Source organism: Grus americana, chromosome 23, assembly GCF_028858705.1.
Source record: "Grus americana isolate bGruAme1 chromosome 23, bGruAme1.mat, whole genome shotgun sequence".
In the NCBI taxonomy this organism is placed as follows: Eukaryota; Metazoa; Chordata; class Aves; order Gruiformes; family Gruidae; genus Grus; species Grus americana.
In genome coordinates, this window is record NC_072874.1 from 3,377,098 (window position 1) to 3,391,952 (window position 14,855).

Below are 14,855 nucleotides of genomic sequence, written 5' to 3' on the forward strand. Positions count from 1 at the left end.
GGCATTGAAATGGAAAGGATAAATGATGCATCATCAGAGATACTGTTCTATTGAAAGGCATTTTCATTCTCCAAATGGAGCTTTGGATTAAAATTCCAGATTCACCTGGTAATAAATCATGTTGTTTAAAGACAAATATTACACCTTTTGCAAACTCTGAAGGGAAAGGAAGTAAGGCTGGACAGGCAGACCCCTACTGAGTGCTGCTCTGGCTCTGTGCCATTTGCTGACTGACACCTGATAATTATCTTTGATTTAATGTCACTTAATGTTCTTCCTCCTCCCCTCCCCGCACTCCCTCTCCCCACCTTGGTTATTCTCCTCCTGTATTGACATATGTTAGGAAAAGGAGGGTCTTGGAAGAAAAGGCAAAAAGGAATAAGCTGCTTCCGTAAGCTACAGAGAAAAATGTCAATTTTATTTATTCCTTCAAAATGTTAAACAATCTGCCAGCTAAGAAACCTATAATTAAAGCTTTAAACCTCAGAGAAGAGTGTAAAACATGGATAAAATGACTAGCCTTAGATATAAATGAATTGACATAGATTTTTTTTTTTTTTCACCTGCAGAGCAGCGGCACTGATCATTCCTAAAGATACGTTCTGGAATCAAGAAAATCAAGGCTTTTCTTGATTTTCAGTATAAGGAACATCAGGTATTTAATTGCCTTGAATAAGTACCGAAGCTTCCGGAAGAAGGAGAGGCAATGAGGAAGGCAAAGGGTTTTCCTATTATTTTCTCAGAGTGTGGCGTACACTTTTTCCCCTTCTTCTCAGGAGTTCAGGTCTCTCCATGTTTCCTCTAATGAGAGGTGCGTTTATAAGTTAATATTCCTTATGCTTAAAATCAAGAAAAGCCTCAGGTCTATCTGCTCCCTGTCTGAGTCACGGAACCAATGGAAAGCAACCACCAGGTCACTAACTGTTGTAACTTGGCATCTGACAGGGTCTCCAAGACCCCAAACGCCCCAGTCTCTCTCTACAAATGTGATAGCCACTTTTTAGCAGACTAACTTTTGCCCTGATTTTATTTTTTTTTTTCCTTTTTGGCTTGTATTTCAGAAAATGCTGTGTCTCATACCAAACAGTCCAATTAGCTGGTTTGGAGGTTGTAAAATAATTTTGAGGTATTACACATTCGTAATTGCAGTAGATTCTCTGGAGGGGAAAAAACCCCATCATTCTAATTTACTGAATTTTTAGTATGCAGATGGATTCTGGCCAAAAAGGATCCCACGGCAAATCCAGTTGGGGGTCTCAGAGGGAGTTTTTTTTATTTTGTATGGTTCTCTATGTGAAATAAGAGAGCGTTCATTTCAGATTAACGTCCATATCACAGAGTCTTTTAGATTCTGGAGTTTTCTGCCTATCATTATGGGTAAAAATTTCAACAGCTTTTAAAACAGTTAGCAGCCTAAAGCCTGTTTCAAGAGGGATTTTGCAGTCAACAGCAAGAATTTTTGAAAGCACCTGTGCAAGGTAAAGGTCCAATTGCCATTGCCGTTCGGCGGGGCTTTGGGTGCTCTGCCACTTAGCTGGCTTCCCAGGTCCTACTCCAGAGTCACGGATAAGAAGTAATGAAAAATCTTAAACCAATGCAATAAATATTATTATTGCTGTTTAGTACATACATATAGGGGTAACCAGAGAGAGGAGAGCAAAATTCATAGAAATGTAGCTTAAAAATAAGTTCCTTTGCTTTGGGAACTCTCAGACAACACAAAGAAAATTAATGTAAAACCAGAGCTGCATTTCCTCTGTGAAAAAGGGACAGATTAAGGTACCATTCAGAGTATTTATATACTATTAAGTGCGTTAGGAAAGGAAGGCAGGAGAGACCAGCATAAAGCCATGTAGAGGGATCCCTTAATACTGCAGTAAAGCAAACTGAAATTTGATTTCTCCCTTGGTACACAAACCTTCTTCTCCTTCCTTTCCCAGTCTCCTACCCTTAACTAACAGCAGCTTCACCCGGGGAAATGTTTGCGTTACTGCGATGAAGATGCTGAGCTCTCGCACTGGGAGGTGACACTCAATAAGGTTGAGCAGCCTCAGTCCTCACACACCCCTCTTATGGTACAGCTGGCAACAGCACTCACAGTGCTTCCTCCACCGATACCAAGCTCTTCAAAACAGGGTTTCTGCTCAGTACAGGGTTTAGCATTCCCCTCTTCTGTTAGGAAATGATAGCTTCTGACTCCGTTATCAGGGTTTTCCTGATCTCACCATTACACCACAACTCTGTCTTCCTGTGCCAAAGCCCACGTGGTGACGTGGTGCCGTCCTATGGCCCATTTATCTCTCATGCTATTCCAAAAAGTGTCCAGAAAAAATATTTTCTTGTGTCCGTGCACCAAAAAAAGTGGAAGGCACGCCTGATTCTTCCTTTGCATGAGGATATGTATTCACTGATGGCGTCTTTTATAAACACATCATGTATTCCACCTAAAGGTGCTGTGTGCTCCGAAAAAGCCAAATATATTAGCATTCTTCAACCATAACTTTTGAAGTCGGCATTTGACTATTTTTGCATTTCTTCCAGGTTGTAGTTAGAGAACTCCTAATTCTATGGGGAAAGCAAAGACTATAAAATGCCAGAGCTCCACTCTGCTGAAATAACATTAGCAAAATATCAAGTCCTTTATGATGTCATGAGGGATTCCTTAATGTGACTATAGCCTCCTAATGACATCATAAAAAACAACTGCAACATCAGAAAACAGCCAAGGGTCATCAATCAGCCCATCCTCTCTCCTACTCACCAGGGGCAGCAGCCCAACTTGCTCCTATCTGCTTTTTACGAGCAGTGCTGTCCGCTGAATAGCACACAGAGAAGAGACTAATAATCATACGAATATCAGGGAGAGCGGTCAATCATCACCTGAAATGTTCAGTACACCTGAGGGAAATTTGGGTGCTGTAGCCTGAAGAGTCTGCAAGTTTAGCATGTATAAGAGATGACATTACTCCCTTAGAGGTGACCTGGCGCTCTCCGGGCAACAGGCAACGCCAGTTAGCAATTCAATCATTTTTAAAATGTGGGGAGAATGGGACTAAAAAATTAATTCTTTGGTTGCTCTCTTCGTCCTCTAGCCATGAGCGAAAGCTTTTTCCATGTTGCCCAGATACACATCTGCATGTCCCACATGTACAAAGACCACACTGAAAGAAGGCTTTGCATCCTCAAACTGAAACAGGTGATAGTCTCAACGAGATGCAGTGACTGCCAAATCCTCTGGCAAGAATGGAAACAGCCTCCTCCACAGTTGAAAATGCAATGCCTCAGAGTTAAAACCTCATTATACTCTCTTAGGAACTTGGAAGCTTTCCAGGGTTGGGGACATCTCGAGGAGTTTCCCAGACTCTCAGAAAATAAATAAATAAAGTGACAGATACCGTGGTCTCTAGATGTTTCACAGTCACTCTTGGAAGGTGTTTAAAATGGAGCTTCTGCCAGCATAGTGCTGACCAAAGAAAAGGGCTTTTTCTCCTAGCTAAGAAGGGAAAGGATCTGGTTCCTTACCTTGTTCCTCACAAATGTTTACGCAGTGTGCTCCTGAGTGGGTAGGCTGTGGTCAGGGCACCCGACAGTGGGCTGTAGAAAATCCTACCTAGGCATCCTCAAGCGTGACTACTGTTAAGAAATTGTGACTTTTACAGGCATGGATCCTAAGAGGTAACCAAGAATAGGGGCACGCTGTGCTAAGCACTGAACAAACAGAGCAACAGAGCGCGCTACCTGATTAGACAGAAGACCTTCTATAGCTGGGAAAAGGGGTAAAATAACCCAGCAGAACAGACAAGCTGATGGAAACAAAGAGTATAACATTGCCATAATTTAAGTAAAGGAGAAGATTCAGTATGACATAAATAAATAGGAAGGGTAGGACAGGACAGGAGAACCAAGAAGGGGAAGAGGTGCACAAGTGGAATGAAACTGAAGAGGTGTGCAAGGGAAGGAGGAAGAGGAGTGACACAAAACTAACTGGCACAAGGTAGTAACAGTCCAATGTGCAGAAAATCTTTGAGATGACTACAAGTCCTGCCTTGGCTTATGGTCTGGAGCCCCTGACCTAGCTCTGCTCTCAAGTTTTACAACAGGACCAAGCAGGCAGGAGGGGAACTGGTATGTGCACGTGCAACCTGGTTAGACATCTTCCCAGCTTCGTCTATCAGGGATACACAGTACGGGCTCCTCCACACACAAGAGCTTCCCTCTCCTATACAGACTCCTGAGTCTTGTTCTCCAATAAAAAGCAGAATTGCAGCTCCCCAGAACAGTCCTATTCAATTCCCCCATACGTTACCCACAAGGGGAAAGTATGACTGTCAGCTGGATTACCCTGTGTTCCTAGCTGGGTTAAGAAAAAGCGGTCAGGAAGCTTTTCATACTCTAACTATAATCTACTCAGATGGTAACTACGCCCTATAGGAGTGTTCCTGAACTATTAACCAGGATTACCCATTACTGTAGCACACACTGTATTGCAGACTTCTCTCCTGTAATCTCCTAGGCAATCTATGAGAGAGAAATAGATTCTAAGCCACCAGAACACGGCTGATTTACTTCCCTTTCCAGCATTGCCAAAGATTCAAATGTTTCACAAAGAGTTTGGCATTGCAATCCCCAAATTTGCTAACAACTACTGTGTTAAATTTTCAATTCAGCTAGCTCAGCCCCTTGGGCAACATTTTAGGGTATTATTTCCTGCCTTGTTTAGGACCACACTGATGGTTTTCAACACCTCTATCTGAAGTAACTCTGGATGAATTCTTTTCATGGCATTTGTAAATTAGCAATACTTTACTATTAGGATTATCTTCATGTGAGAGAGAAAGCAGTAAACTAGCAAAAGCAGAGAAGTGCCTTCCTGCTTCATATGGGGCACAAAAGATACAAACTTCCTTGCTTAAAAGCAGTATGCCACTTCACGTTCCATGCAGTCATGACTATATCAAACAGTACTTTATCACTTCCATTCCCAAATCATCAGAATAATTTTTTAAAAAAATCTGCATGCTTATTCTAGTCAAAACTAGATAGTACAAACTGACATCACCTCAGAGGGCACTCCGCTGTTCAGAGCAGCTTTGAGCTACTCTGTGTCTGCTGGAAGGGCATTCTGCAGTTCTCCTGTGAAACATCTTGCAAGGAGAAAAAGTCTGTGACGGGATGATGCAGGTTAATGCGTGCACAGAAAGAGACTGTTTCAGAATGTGCGCTGATCTGCCTGATCCTGTACCACCATGACGCAAGCTGGACCGACCCTCAGAATTCTAAAGTATAAGCTAGTGAAAAATCAACTGCTTCTCATGTTGTTATCTAACCCCCACAGTCTCCAGATTCTCTGCCCATTAGGCCTTGCTTTTTATTTTCTAATATTCAGCAGCTGCTCATACTGATACCCAGAGTGAACTTTTTTCTTTTCTGAAATATGTAGCTGCTATTTCAAGAAAAAGCCATGGAGCAGAATAGGTTTCAGAATGGAAAACCAAAATGATATGCAACTATGTGGAACAGTTAACCACCTTGGCAGTACTAGTAACAGAGAACACCAGACTCAGAAGTCACGAAAACTTTCCTTCATCAATCCCCACATTTGGAGGTATCGGGAAGAGGAATTTGTTACAGCTCTAAAATTAACTGAAACTGGAAGTTGTCTCTTGGCTTAACAGTGAAAGTGCACTTCAGCTCTCTATGACTCTGAACCCTTTCAAGGCCATGCAGGGTAGAACCATCACCGGCTTTGTGTTTTACCTGCTCCTCCAAGCAGCTGCAGGGAGAAATCTATTTTCATATATGATTTCTGCTTTGAAGGTTGAGTTTTGACTTTACTTCAGGGTTCCAGTGTCTCAAATCAGCCTATGGAGAAGCACACAGCACCCTTCTGCCCACCTTTCCACATCCTTCAGTAGGTGCAGGCATGATCTTAGGAACAAACAACAAGGCAACAGCTCAAAGACTGGCCGCTCGGGGGCCAAGTCAATTAAATCAATAGAAATGAAAGTCATCTAATTACCGGGTGAGGGAGCAGCAACCCCACTACCTTTTCCTGAAGCTTAGAAGTCTCAGTTGCTCTGAGAGGCTCATATCAGCTTCCGTGCTCCTTGTAGTGCTCTGCTGGCTACCATCCGATGAGTCCCTGTCCATGCCGATTGCCCACCCTCGGCGCACGCTGGGCCAGTCATTTCTGTTTACCCATTAGCTAACAGATATTAGACCACCCTCCCCTTTTGTTTCACAACACGAGGTAAAAACAAGTTGTGTATTTTTTAAACACTGTTGAGGAGGCTGGAGGGAGCAAGCCTCTGACAGAGGTGTGCAGACCGGGACAGTGACAATGGCAGCGGCGTGGCTGATGCACGTTCACACTCTCAGAGCACAGTGATTCCTGAAAACAGCAGTTCAAGTCCAAATCATGCTTAGAGTATCCACCCGAGGGCAGCTGCCGTGACTTGCAGCTATACCCTGCTCAGGACGCCCCAGTGGCATTTCCTGCAGCGGGCAGCAGACCACGCTGCCTGCGTCCCTTTTTTCAGCCCAAGCAAATTCTGTGGTCAGAGGATCCCCAGTGCGTGTCTCCGGAGAAAGTGGTCTCCATGGAGCCAACTGAACATGGGCTAACCACTCATTAGCCAAGTCCAAGGGACTGGCTGATCCCTGACTATAAATTTTGTCGCTTTATTTTTTTATGCCTTGCCGTTAGCATCCTCTTCGTTTCAGTCTTGTAGGACCAATGCAGCTGCCAACTCACAAAGCTTGATGAGGTCAAATCCTTTCAGTACTGCTGCTGCACAAACTCTCTTCCTCAGGGTTTCCTTCAGTTTCTCCTTCTTTTGTTCCAAACAGCAGTCCTACGCTGAACGGTGCTCCCAGTTCATTAATTTAAGGACACCAGAGCCCAAGCAGATCACTTACAAGTCAGCATGAGATACAGAGAAAAGGAGGAGGCAGCGCTGCTGGCATTTTGGATAAACAAGACATTCAATAATTTTAATCTCAGTCTAACTCTACTATTTCCAGATTACATAATCCCGACTCTTGAAAGAGGGTTATTTGAGCAGACTGTCACATTAAATAAACACATTTGCCGCGTATGTTAATTGCAGTAGAAAGCTGTTAAGCAAATAAGCTTGTTGCACCAAAATGTTATTCTTTTAGCAGGTCTGTTCCTTTCATGGATCTCCAATTCACAAGCCATGCTCTTTCGGAATGCACATTTCAGTTTAAGGCAAAGAAATGTGTTCACTGAACTGATCAATTTTTTTATCATGTTGACTTTTGGTTAAATTTTAAGGCATGCTATGCCGCAGAAGTAAATTCTTTTAAGCAGCTTTATTTCTACAGCAAGATTTCAATGGAAAGATTTGAAGCTATATGTGAAGAAGGACTAATAAAAAAAATATATTTTCTTAACAGATATTAGCATTAACAAATCCTGCAGCATACTACTCGACACTCCACTCCAATATTACCCATTTACTAAGATCCTTTAATCACTTATTTCAGGGTCTATAGTCTGTGGAAAAGCACCTGTGTCACAATCTAAGCACTGATCATATTAATTGTTACTATTCCTTACGTAACAAAATCCCCTTAGCTGCATGTTATTCTTTAAAAAAATCTGGGTTTTTGATCATGTATTTCTGATTCAGTGAAAAGGGGAGAATATATTATATACAGGGAGGGAACACTGGTATCACGGTGCTTCTAAATTTACAGATTTTAGTTTCTTTAGGCAAGTGAAGGAGGCTGAAACGAAGGAGAAGCCTACGCAAACCAGAACACACGCAATCTTCTGACAATCCCTGAGTCTGCATCTTTCTTTTGTGGAATCTAGGAACAGCTGGCTCATTTCACAGGCAAGGTAGGAGCATCACTGGTGGAAACAGAGAGCAGATTGGAAATGGACGGGTTCTGAAACGGTCATCGGCCTCTCTTCCTTCAAGGGGTAGAGAATATCAGCTTTTCACGTACAAACCTACACACTAATTAACAATTCAAGGCATACATTTCCAAGCCAAGAGCCACTCTGGGGTGGCTGATGGCAGTTTTCAAGGGGAAAAGGAAGTTCCTTTAATAAGCTCTGATTTTTGAAAAGACAAATCTGATCTTTGTATGCCTAAATTTGCACATTCAAACTCATGCCCAAATTTTAAAAATAAATAAGAAATGTGTCCAAACACATGTTCCTGGGATTCTTCGCGGGATCAGAAAAAAAATTCAGAGGTGTACGCATGTGCACCATGCATCCAGACACATAAGAAATTACATGGCATTCTTACCTGTAATAGGTGCCAAAGCATTCGCGATCCATATTCACCAAAGTTTTGTTCCATCTGTCACCCCAGCAAAATTCTCTTAATTCTGTTTTTGGTAAACTTATGCATCCATGTCATTTCACTTGCTTATCAGGATCTCAGTCACACTTGTGCAGGGCTGTCAACCATATCCCGAAGGCACAGGAGTGCTTGAGGTATTCCTGCAATTAGAGGGGAAAAAAATAATCTACTGGTGATGCATAAAATCTCAAATTTAATTCAGTCTCTCAGAGAGTAACCAGGAAGACCATTCTGACAACAGTAACCACTCCGCTAATGTCAGCAGACCTGACTCAGGGAAAAGATGAGCTAAGTGAGGCCAGGTCAAATTCACATAATTACTTTTCAGAGCAGAAACACATTTCAAAAAGCATATGCAAGCAGTTTTAATTTCTCCTTTTGACCATTTCCATGTATTAGCAATGTACATTTGCACTCCATGTAAAGTCAAGATAAACTGAATATAAAGAAACTACCCAAAGCAATCTCCTTTCACAAGCAACCTGAAGGAAAATGTTTCCTTAAAGTGCCTCTAAATGAGCAACATTGAGAAAATAAAGAACATTATGATCTGCAAAAGCTGTGTGCTTGCTAGCCATATACTGCTTAAGCACAGCATTCATAAAAGGGAAGCATAAAAAAAAAAAAACCCCAAACAGCTTTAGGGAGTGCTGGAGCCAAGATAGAGGGAATAAAAACGGACTAAACTTGCAGGTGAGGAAAACAGAGACTCAGGAAGGTACATGAGTTTCAGAAATTCATCAAGGCGTCTTAGCAGGACAGCACTGTGTAGGCGACCTGTATGGTATCAGCCAAAGCATGAAATGAACTAAGACTCAGTTCTGTCAAGTGAGTCTCTCTGTAGCTGATCTTATCTTAGCTAGAAGTTTTCCTCTTACATAAAACTTGGCAAACTAGACGGCTAATCCCACTAACATACCATGAGAAAGACTGGGAGATTGTTATCCATGATGAGCACTATCTACCTCGGGCTATAGAGCTTCATCTAAGTTCATCTTCTCACAACTCTAAGTCTGGCCTTTGCATCAAAACCATGGGTCAGTTATGGTCCTCTGGCATCTTGCGGTATAACCTCAAGCAACCAGGTCAAACTTCAGAGTTGGTCCTGCTTTGAGTGTGTGGGGGGGTTAAACCAAATGCATCTAGAGGTCTCTTCCAAAATGAATTAACCTGGTTTTCCATGATTCCAAGGTGGTTGAACACAGATGTTGCCGAAAAAAGGATGGACCAATTTGTGCTCCTTGCTCAAGGGGCAGTTTCCTCATGAACCGAGCTAGTTATTAACTGATATCCAAAGGAGATTTGATCACTAATAAAATTTAATAATTTAACTGATGCAATTACATGTGCAACTAACAGCTGATCTCTTTAGAATCCAATAGTATACTGTTCCAATAGTAGACTATCTTCTCCATATAGTTCCATAGCCACGGTCCCATTCAGCATCAAGCGACTAGGGTTTAATTGCAAAACCCTCTTAGTCTGCCTCAAGCAACATGCTCAGAAACACGCTAAAGCCTTGTCCTGCACTGCCAACCGTAGCACTGGCAAGGTACCGTCTTCACATGTAGCACCACTGTCTGCTTCTCAGCCAAAGGGACATAATCTCTTACAGGTCACTAACTATGCATCCAGGAAGCTGAGGGAGACAAGTGAAGCCAGGTTCCTTGTAAACTGGTTGGCAGACTCCCGTTTCAGTTATCTGCATTTTACCTTGGAACACCAAACCAGGTTGCAGGGGCCTCCAGTTCAGTTAGGAAAGGATTTGCTGTAACGAGGGATGCCTGAGTACGAAGCTTCATTATTTGTTAGGTGTGGTAAGATTTGTGGGGATGTCTCCCTGGCTACCTTTCTCTCAGTCTTTCTTCAGCTGCGTTGAACATTGTTTCAAATGCATAATTTAAAAATGAAAAATGCCAGGCAAGCTCTATTAAATAGTCTTCAGAAAGTTTTTCAACCCTTCCCACCTCTACCTTATCCTGTATTTTAAACTCCACATAGAACTCGCTGTCAAATGTCCGGTGGGACTCTGCTCAGTACTGTGCAGAGAGCCTGCCTAGTTACACTTGTATGTAAACCCTATCATTTCACACAACAGTTCCCAGGAAATTGGTTTTTTGAGGTCATTCTTACACTATTTTCATTCCATACATAAAACTCAAGTTAATTATATCTAGGTCTGTGGCTCTTGCCTTAACAAGGCCCAGTGACTCAGATCTTGGCTGGATGGTGCTTGAATTTTTGCTCGTGCTCCAGACCCCAGATAAGTACGTGTAGCTAGTAGAGCCGCCTGTGCGAAGTGCTGAGTGAACTCACGTCTCAGGTACTACTTACACTAGACCATTATAGTAGCACATCTACTAGCAATAGGAGCAGATGTGTAGAACAGAGCACCTGGCGATGAGGACCTGACAGCAACATTATAAACATTTGAGGGTTTGGGGGTTTTTGTCTGTTTGTTTTAAACTTTGGACTGGCTCTAGTGTGATCCCCCATGGGCCAGATACCATTTGCAGCTGTAGCTCATCGTGAGCACTCCTGGAGTGCACCTTCCATTTTAGGGTTATCGGAAAGGAATCCAGATCACGCACACCAAGACCACCTCAAGATGAATACCAAGACACAGCAAGTGCAGCCAGCCAGCACATCTCAGTTAAAAGCCTGCCGCTGATCCCAGCTAAAACACTAACGTTGATGCAGCATCAGAGACCAACAGCTTTTGCACCTAAATAAATTGCAAACGTGGTTTTGTATGCTTCTAGGGCCTGTCCTCTGACAGCACTTTAACATCTGGATCATCCAAAAAAGGCTTCCACAGCTACAAACTACCGTAACGCCAGGGGTACTGCACACTGTGTAACTGGACGTTAAGGTGAGTAGCTTGCTACCTGAAGCTTTCTCATTGCAATAGTTCCATCTTCCTGCTCAGACAATGTATTACTTGGAGGTTGGAAAGGGCTCATCACAACTTCCTAAGTAGAAGGAAACTAGGATGAAAAGAATCTTCCCACAAATCAATAAACTAAAATCCTACTGGCAATACTACTGCTTACCAGAGTTCACAAGGCAAAGAGATATCTGAAAAAGCTGAAAGGACGTGAACAAGGGGTAATGCATATCCAGAAGAGAAAAAAAACCCCACAACGCTAAAACGTGGAAGAGTATCTGAATATGAATTCCTGGTGAGAAACACATTTTTATTTATAGGAATAATATGTTGCAAAATCTTCCATATTCTTCAGAGCTTGTTTCCAGAGCAGCATGTGAGGCTGAGCATCATTAAAAGTTTCTGCTGGCAGTGGGGCATCTCCTGTTGAGGTGCAAAATATAAATTGGTCCGTGACAGTAAGAGAGGCAGCAGGAAGTGAAACACACACTGCTGGGTGTTTCAAAATTCACAAGTCCTGCAGTCCTCTCTCTTCTTGACTCGTACCATCTTTTTAGGGCTTTTCCCTCTGACTTCTCATTAGGTTAACCTGTTATTTGTGTTCAGAATCAAAGAAGGAAAACCGAACAATAAGAACACAAAATACTTTATGCTCTCGTGCATATGTAGGACTGCAGAGGGTGCCAAGTCCTTGCATGCACCAGGTGAGCAGAACTAAGGCTGGACTCTGAATTTCCTACTTGCACAAGCCCTGCCAGCTGCTTCTGCTCTACCTACAAGCAAAAAGCACAATCCTCCATCCACTGCACCAGAGATCAGAGAAGCACAGCTGTATGTGGTTAGACAGGATTTAAAGTCTACAAGTATATGTTAGACAAATATGTATTTCAGAGATTTTTTTTCTCTCTGCTGCCACAAAAGGTTATTGCTGACAGCTGTATATGAGAAATTATAGTGTGTGTAGCAATCTTAAGGACACCACATGAAATTGCATTACAGCTGTGATGGCAAAAAAAGTGACTATTTTTTTTTGATGGAGCCTATTACATAGGACTTCAAGTCATGTAAAAAAAAAAAATACTGGCAGTCTTAGATTTTCCTACTGCTTGAACTGGTAAAAATCTAGCCAAACTAAAAGAACCAAGATGACAACTGCAGTGATCCTGAAATTCTGTCCTGCGAGGGAAAGTTGCATGCTCTTGTAATGCCTGTTCTAATGCCCTTAACCCTTAGTTCAGCTTCTACGGCAGGTGAAAACATGGGACGTGGTTAATTCTGGTTTCCTCGCTTTTAATTAAGTTAGATCCTCATGTGACTTGTTGATAGAACTGAATGATACGATCAAGAGGTAACACTCCCTACACATCAACTGGGAATATTTATTCTTGGGAAAATGCCTTCCGTTAGAAAAAGAAGCGTATATTGTGGGTCAAGAGAGAGATTCTACTCAGATGAGCTGGGTTTTGTTTCCCGCTCACATGAAGATTCTCTGCATGCTCTTGAGTAAGTCGCTTGAGCTCCAGGTGTCTCAGTTTCCCATTCCTCATTCACTTTGTCAAGCTCTCACTTTGGGCAAACACGGCACCCACTTGACTACGCCTCAAGGCACTACTGTAATAGAAAATAAATATTAATAACAATAAAGAGTGCTTGGACATGCAAGGCTAACTGTGGCCTGCCTCTGGCTGTCATGAATATGAACTTTGCAAATCTGTCCACAGAAACTACAGTTGTATAAAACCGTCATAACCGCCACACGCATTTACCGAAGACACAGTCACGCAGCAGCAACTCCATCACTTTTCCAGACTTAGCACTACTGTCCCGACTCGGCAAGGCGATGGCTCCTCATGCACTTTGTTTCGTATGTTAAAAAAACGGCAAACGCTGCGGTATAAAAGCTAATGGGAATGTCTCGGTCAATGTATCCGTTTATGTCAAACAAAACCCACTGAATTCATGCCAAATGTAAAGTCAAATGTTTTAATGGGGATATTAATAATCTGTGAATACAAGTAAAAGCTAATGACATTTGCTTTTTATTGGTGTCAGTAATCAGTATTCTCTATATGCAGATGGCAAAAGCCTGATAAGCCTTTATTTGATTATTAGTGAATCTAGATTGGATATGGGCATCTTATTCAAAGGAGTATATAAAATTGTTGATACTGTCTGCCCTTTTCTCCCTATAAACATTTGTCAATTTACTCACCATCTGCTCGTCTGTGTATACACATGCCCAGGCTAATGTTAGCTGAGGTTGCAATATAGCTGTGTTAAATAATTTTATCTGATTTGTTGGATGATGGTATTTCTAATGGAAAACAACATGGTAATTTCAGAATGTTACTGATTAGATGAAAATGATATTGCATCAAAGTTACTTCCTTAATTTATTCTGAAAAAAACAAGAAGGATTTCTCTATTAAGATGCTTAATTAAAATCTATCTCTCTCCATACAAAATCTATACTTCAGGTCCCGCATGTCATGTCTGAAAAGAACAAAGGCTGATTAGCATCTTTTACACTCTGCTTTTCTTTTTGTCACTTACACATTCATCGCAGCAATTCCAGCCAGGTTTAGAAGGTCTGAGAGACAGGGTGCTATTACACGGACTGGCTGAGCGCAGGCAGAAGAACAAAAGAATGCAGCTGAGCTTTTTAGGTTTATGGAGAAAACGGGGGGAGTGGTCGGAGTCCAGATGGGACTGGGGGTGGGGTGTGATAGGGAACGGTTTCTGCTTCGAGGGAATCGGTGAGAAACGCATGACATAAATAATGTCACAGGAACTAATGCTAAAGTCAAACTGCTCCAGCGCTCTTCAGGGTTCCCTCCCGAACTCGGAAATAAAACAGTAAAAAAGGCCATCTGAGCACCAGCGATACGGCACCACACACACACACACACACATGTGCAGAGACCCAGACACACACACAAACTGAGGCACTCTCACAGGCTGGTAAGAACAACAAGGGGAAAAAAAAAAATTCCATTTCTTTCTCAGTGAAGCAGTGAATTACATGTTGCTGAGTTGTAAAAAAAAAAAAAAAAAAGCCTTCCTAGCTTTTAGTGCCTCTTTCTGTAACCTATTACCTACGGAGAACTCTGAGATCTCTGAACATGAGAACTTTCCATCTGTCCTGTTCCTGAGAAATGCAGTTTCCATCAGCCCAGATATCTGCCTCATTGGATGTGGTGCGTCAGCTGCAAACCAAGATGATGTTGGTTTAAAATAAGAAAGGCATATACTATAAAATTCTTAAAATATTCTTTTATAGCATAGCCTGAACAAGAGAAGGAAGTCCTAGCAATACTACATACTGTTATTTGTATGAGTGGAAAGGAAAATAATGAGGTGATTAGCTGCAAGTTGGGCAGAACATCTCGTGAAAACCTGACATTCACTCTTATAGAAGGTTTAATTCTGTCCTTGCTTACATTTGTCTGCAGTGGGAAAAGCCTTCTTGTAATCCACAACATTTGCAGTGCTGTACAGTGAGACCCATGCTCAGCTCCTCTGCTACACCTCAGCAGATTCTAGGACGTAACTGGTGGTTGGGTTTGGGAGCAACGCACATGAAACCCCCTCCCTCATATAATCCCTAGCAAATCTTCTGACAAGAT

At 42.2% G+C, this 14,855-nt stretch overlaps 1 long non-coding RNA gene across 1 annotated transcript in view; it reads right to left on the reverse strand.

Moving 5' to 3' along the window:
- The window catches only part of LOC129195770 (uncharacterized), a 79,444-nt gene that overhangs the window by 44,333 nt on the left and 20,256 nt on the right, over positions 1-14,855 (reverse strand). Inside the window, exon 3 of the long non-coding RNA XR_008573959.1 lies at positions 8,286-8,482. This is a non-coding gene — a long non-coding RNA (uncharacterized LOC129195770). The remainder of the gene's footprint in view (positions 1-8,285; positions 8,483-14,855) is intronic.